The sequence below is a fragment of the Arachis ipaensis genome, chromosome B07 (assembly GCF_000816755.2).
Source record: "Arachis ipaensis cultivar K30076 chromosome B07, Araip1.1, whole genome shotgun sequence".
Taxonomy (NCBI): domain Eukaryota; kingdom Viridiplantae; phylum Streptophyta; class Magnoliopsida; order Fabales; family Fabaceae; genus Arachis; species Arachis ipaensis.
The window spans coordinates 4769071-4774939 of NC_029791.2; the positions used below are offsets into that span (position 1 = coordinate 4769071).

Consider the following 5869-nt stretch of genomic DNA (forward strand, 5'->3'; position numbering starts at 1 on the left):
AAATTTATACATATTTTTATCATTATTCTTAACAAAAAATAAACTCATAAATTTACAAAAATTCTATAAATTTACCAAGACTCAAACTTGACAACCTTGTTTACTATCATAAATGAAAAATACTTTATATTACAAATTTAAAATCATCTAACCGTATTTTTTTATTTCCAAAAATTTTAAAATAATAAGTGAAAAGGTAAGAGGATTTTTTTTTCCAAAGTCAAGTAATTTCATTCATGAAATGAAAGAAACATATATGTATTCATATATGAGATAAATAAAAGAAAATGGAGGACTCCCAACTGCTCTACTATAGAGGTAACATCTTATAATAATCTAATAAGAGAAATAAAAAGTAAAGTGCTCATCAATTAGGAAGTGGGAATTTGTTGAAACTCTTTCTGCAGCTTCAAAGTCGACGTCATTATCTCTTCCACATTAGTTGATACATTATCAAAGATGAACCTGTTCCTAGCCTTCCATAAAAATCAGCTCAAAATCACCATCATCATTCTCTGAGAGGAGCTATTGGGTTGGGTACGCAAGACTCTCATTCTCAAATTCTACTCAACATAGAAATTAGAGTCTTCGGTGTCCCTTCTAGTAGCTGGTAAGCCCATTTTTGACCAAATTTCCTTTGATTTTACACAATGGAAGATGAAATGATTGATTGTTTCTGGAAATTGTAGGCATCTTCGACAGGTAGGTTGAATCGATGGGATGCGATGATGAAGCTTTTGCAGCACTGGAAGCTTTTCATGGAAGCTCCTCCAGAGAAAAATCTTAATCTTCGCTGGGATTTTTAGCTTTCGTAGTTCTCGCCACAAATTTCGTTGTTTCATAATCTTTGGGCAAAATTCAATGGGAGGATGCGAGAATCCATAAGTCACACGGTGTCTAGTACTCACTTCATACAAACCACTTTTATTAAGGGCCCAGTAAATTTTATCTTTTCCACCCCCAATTGTTGTTGCTAGCACACGTTGACTAGTGCCCTAAGAAAAAATACTTCTAATTAGAGTTTGATTCCACTGACCATTAGAAAGTATTAAATCTTTGACCATCAATAGATGAAGAAACAACATAAGGATGTGGAGGAGCAAGTCAAGGATCGCTGAGGATTCCGATACTGGACCCATCACCAACTCGCCAAACTAGCCACTTTTCAACAACCTTACGCCCTTCCAATATGCTACGCCACCCCCACGAAGGTATTGTTCCAATCTTTGCCTTCATTATAGAACTGTATCAAAAATATTTATCTTTGAGGAGTCTAGATAGGAGTGACTGTGGCTGAGAGGCAACTTCCAACATTGTTTTGCTAATAGGGCAAAATTCTGAGCCCCTGGGTTCTTAAAACCTAGTCCACCTTCCAGTTTCGGTCTTATCATAGTATCCCAACTAACCCATACCATTTTTCACTCTGTACCTTTTTTACCCCACCAAAACTGGGAGAGTATGTTGTAAATCTCCCTAATTAAAGTGTCAGAAAGACGAAAACATGATAATGAATAAATTGGGATAGCCTTCCCAATAGCTTTGATTAGAACATGCCTACCTGCAGAGGAGAGAAATTTTCTTTTCCACCCTTGAACTCGCTTCCTCACATTGTCCTTGATTTCTCCGAAGGTGGCCTTTTTTTATTTTTGGACTGTAGATGGAAGATCCAAATATTTATCCTGTGCACTAATATGAACAATTTCCAATTTCCGAGTTAGTAGTAATCGAGCAGCGGGAGGAGTATTCTTACTAAAGAATAGAGCTTATTTATGCAAAGTAACTTTTTGGCCTCTAAACCCCTCGTATGACGGAAGAAGATTGAGAATATTTTCACAACTGTTTTCTGACACTTTGCAAAAAATGATTGAGTAATTCGCAAACAATAAATGATTAACAATAGGACATCTTCAGTTAATCTAAATACCTTCAATGAGACCGTTTTTCTCTGCCTTATTTAGCAAAAAGGATAATCCTTCTACATAGAAAAGAAAAAGGTAGGGAAATAGAGGGTCTTCTTGACAGATACCTCTATTTGGTTTAAAAAAAAAACTAAAAGGTTGACCTTCAACAACGACAGAGTAAGAAATTGTAATCACCACCTCCTGTATCCAACTAATCCACCTAGATTCAAATTCCAACTTCTCCAAAATGAACCAAAGAAAATGCCACTCAACACGATCATAGGCTTTGTTCATATCCAATTTAACAGTCATTTCTTGATAGGCCCCTCTTCTTTGTCTTTAGATAGTGCATACATTCATGAGCGACTAGGATATTGTCTGAAATCAATCTACTCTTAATGAAGGCACTTTGATTAGGGTTGATCAGCAAAGTCATAAATTTCTGTAGCCGATGGACTAGTACTTTATAAATAATCTTATACACAACTGAGTAAAGGTTAATGGGTCTAACCTGTGTCATATCCTTTGCATCAGAAATCTTAGGAATGAGACAGATTTGTGTATGGTTGAAACTCTTTAGTAGTCTACCACTGACAAAGAAACTATAGACAGCCTTAAAAACATCCTCCCATACTAAATTCCAGTAGAATTGAAAGAATTTAGCCGTAAATCCATCATCACCATGGGAGCTTTGGGGTAAACATTAAAGACCGTACGTTTTACCTCATCAAAACTGACCCGTCTAGTTAATTTTATGTTCATGGTTGTTGAAACTTTGGTTTCAAAATCTTCGAATGCATGTGCTAGATTAACTTGGTTAATCGATGTGAAGATCTCTTTAAAGCAAGGTTGTAAAAACCGGACTGGTTATTGAACCGGTCAAACAACTGGTTTAATGGTTCAATGGTTCAATCGGGATCGAACCGGTTTAATTAAATATACACTAAAATTATATAAAAATTCAATACATAATTTTAAATATACCAAATTTTCCTTGCTCCACCTGGCCCTATTCCTCCAAAGTCCAAAGGCTTCCTTTTTTCTAAATTAGTTGGCTAAGCTACATGCAAAATTAAAGTTTCCTATTTTATTTTGATTAAAGTTTCAAAACCAAATCAACAGATACTATGGAAAAAATAATACTGCATATCTAACTGAAACAAAGTTCTCACGTTTCTACAGCCTTTTCAATATTCTTGATCATGACACCCTTAATTTCAGAGACCTTTTTCTGAACCTTGGCAAACTTGCTTATCTCCTCAGGGTGATCAATGCAGTACTGCATATGCTCCTTCAATTTCAGCCTGCACCATCCAAACAAAACAAAACAAAACAACACAATTTACACAAATTCAAACAAATCAACCTCCATAATCAATTAGTCTCAAAAAATAACAAACATATATTAACAAAATTTATCAATAAACAAAATCAAAATGCATAAAAATAACATAATGTTCTACAACAAAAAACAACATTAATATATATTTTTATTGTATGAAACGAATTTAACTAGAAAAATCATTTTGTGATTGCATCTTCCAAATTAGAAAATCAGAAACTAACAAAATTAACCATCAACAAAAGTAACTCAAACAAGCAGCAGCAATTCAGAATATTAATCCCACGCACCCAGAATCACAAAATCACAAAATCAGTATTATACTAACTCAAGTAAACCCAGCAACTCAGAATCACATAATCAGTATTATTAAAAATAATTGAAAACATGCAAAAATAAATTGATGTACCGGCAGCGAGGGAGAAAGGAAGTGATGGCGATGAGATCTTGGATTTTTAAGTGAGTGACGGATCGGCCATCTTCAACATGCACAATGTAGTGAAAAAGGGAGGAAATCAGAATAAATAAAATTAACAAAAAAAATGAAAAACCAATACCTTGTTCCACCACAACCGAGGAAACAAATAAAAAACTAAAGTGAAAAAGGGAGGAAATCAATAAAAATAAAGAAGAGCACGAAGGAGATGTTGAAGAATTGCGAAGATTGAAGAACTCACGGCGACGGCAAAGAGTCCAGGGCGGCACGGGTACGTTCGCATTACGCACTGAGAGTGGTGCTCAACACAGAGAGAGATGGCTCGGAGACAGAGGCGTTTTGATGATGAGAAAGAGGTGGCTGACGACGGCGTGGACAGAGTAGCGGCGACTGTTTGCTCTGATAGGGTTAGGGATTTCGCCATTTTGGTGAATACTGAGAGTGAGATAGAAGGGAGAGGGGATTGGGGGCTTTCAACGCGTTTTTTTTTTTTTTATTTAACCAAAACGACGCTGTTTTATGCTGAATAGGAGAACCAGACCTTCAAAAAACCCGGCCGGTTTTTTGTAGGCCAGTTTTAGACATTGATCGGACCGGTTTACTGATCGGTTTCCGGTTAACCCGGTCGAACTGGCCGATCCGGTCCGATTTTGAGAACCTTGCTTTAAAGTATGTTTTAACTATTTGTGCAATTTCCTCACGGGTGGTAGCATACGTACCATCATTCTTTTCCAGTTTCCAAATTTTATTTCTCCGGATTCTGGATTGGAATGATTGATGAAAGAAACTTGTATTTCTGCCCCTTTCTTTTAGCCACTTTACTCGAGATTTCTCCCCCCCAATAGCTTTCCTCCCTAATGTAAGCATCCTCAAGTTTATTTTCCAAGGCTTCAACTTGTTCTCCCCCTGCAATACCCTCCTCTCTGAGAATTTCAAGTTGACATGTGAGTTCACCAATATCCTTCTTCGAATTAGATTTGTTTTGTTGCTGCCATTGAACAATACGGTGCCTACAATGCTTCAATTTTTGAGCCAAAACAAACATTGTTGAGCCATCCACCTATTCCTTCCAAACTTCAGCGATAATTACCCGAATTTCTTCTAAACCACACCATCTCTCCTGAAACTTAAACCTCCAATTAGATTTTTCCATGATCGGATTTGTATCAAGGAGGATAGACGCATGATCTGAACCGTTTTTTGCGACCTGAGACAGTGAGGCTGATGGAAAACAATCCATCCACTCACCGTTTGCAAGTGCACGGTCAAGCCGCTCCCTAATCTGGTCCTGCCCTCATTGCCTATTAGTCCAAGTGAACCTTCTTCCAATCATACTCAAGTCCTTCAATCCACCACCATGAATAAAATTCACAAATTCAGAAGTAGATGAAGCTGATTTTAACCCTCCCCCCTCCTTGCTTCTCATCGAGGCTCACTATAGCATTAAAATCACCCATAATTACAACTTTTCCAAAGAAACGTTGTACAAAAGAGAAAAGTTCTGTGTATTGGATAGACCGAATCCCATCCAAGCTATTTAAATGTGCCCCAATTAGCCCCCAATAACAGTTCAAAGCATGATCAGATACCTTGGCAGCTATGAAAAACTCTTTTTCAGCAAGAATTTTAACCATTGTGCCCTCCTTCCATGCTAAAGCCAATCCACTAGCTGTACCCGTCAAACTAACAATCCTCCAATCCGTAAAATGATAAGATCTCAACTTACTTTCCACCAGACGAGATTGGTTTTTTGTTTCACATAGAAATACAATCTGAGAGGAGTGAGATTGGTACATCCCTTTAAGCTATCAGGGTCTTCCCAAATCGCGACAATTTCATGAAAGAACTTTCATGGCAAATTAAAAGAAATGAATAAAGAAGGGAATAAAAAAAAGAATTAAAAAAAGAAATTAACAAAAATCAAATTTTGACATAGACGCACCAAAAATTTTATTTTAGAAAAAATCTTAGCAAAAACAAAATGAAGGAGTATGTACTCCTCACGTAAAAACCCCTAGACGGCACATCTCTGGAAAGGTAAGAGGCTTTTGCCCATATAATAATATGACTTAATGATAATTTGTTTAAATCCAATCTGCACATACTATGAATGTAAAAATATTTTGAAGAGACAAATATCCTACATTAGAAGTCTTTAATCACTCACTCAATTTATCAAAAATCTTAAGG

At 36.4% G+C, this 5869-nt stretch overlaps 1 long non-coding RNA gene across 1 annotated transcript; it reads right to left on the bottom strand.

Moving 5' to 3' along the window:
• On the bottom strand, positions 2829-4226 carry LOC110264454. Its single transcript, XR_002350638.1, has 3 exons — positions 3921-4226; positions 3653-3722; positions 2829-3205 (listed from the first exon to the last, which is right to left on the bottom strand). It is a non-coding gene; the product is annotated as an uncharacterized LOC110264454 (long non-coding RNA).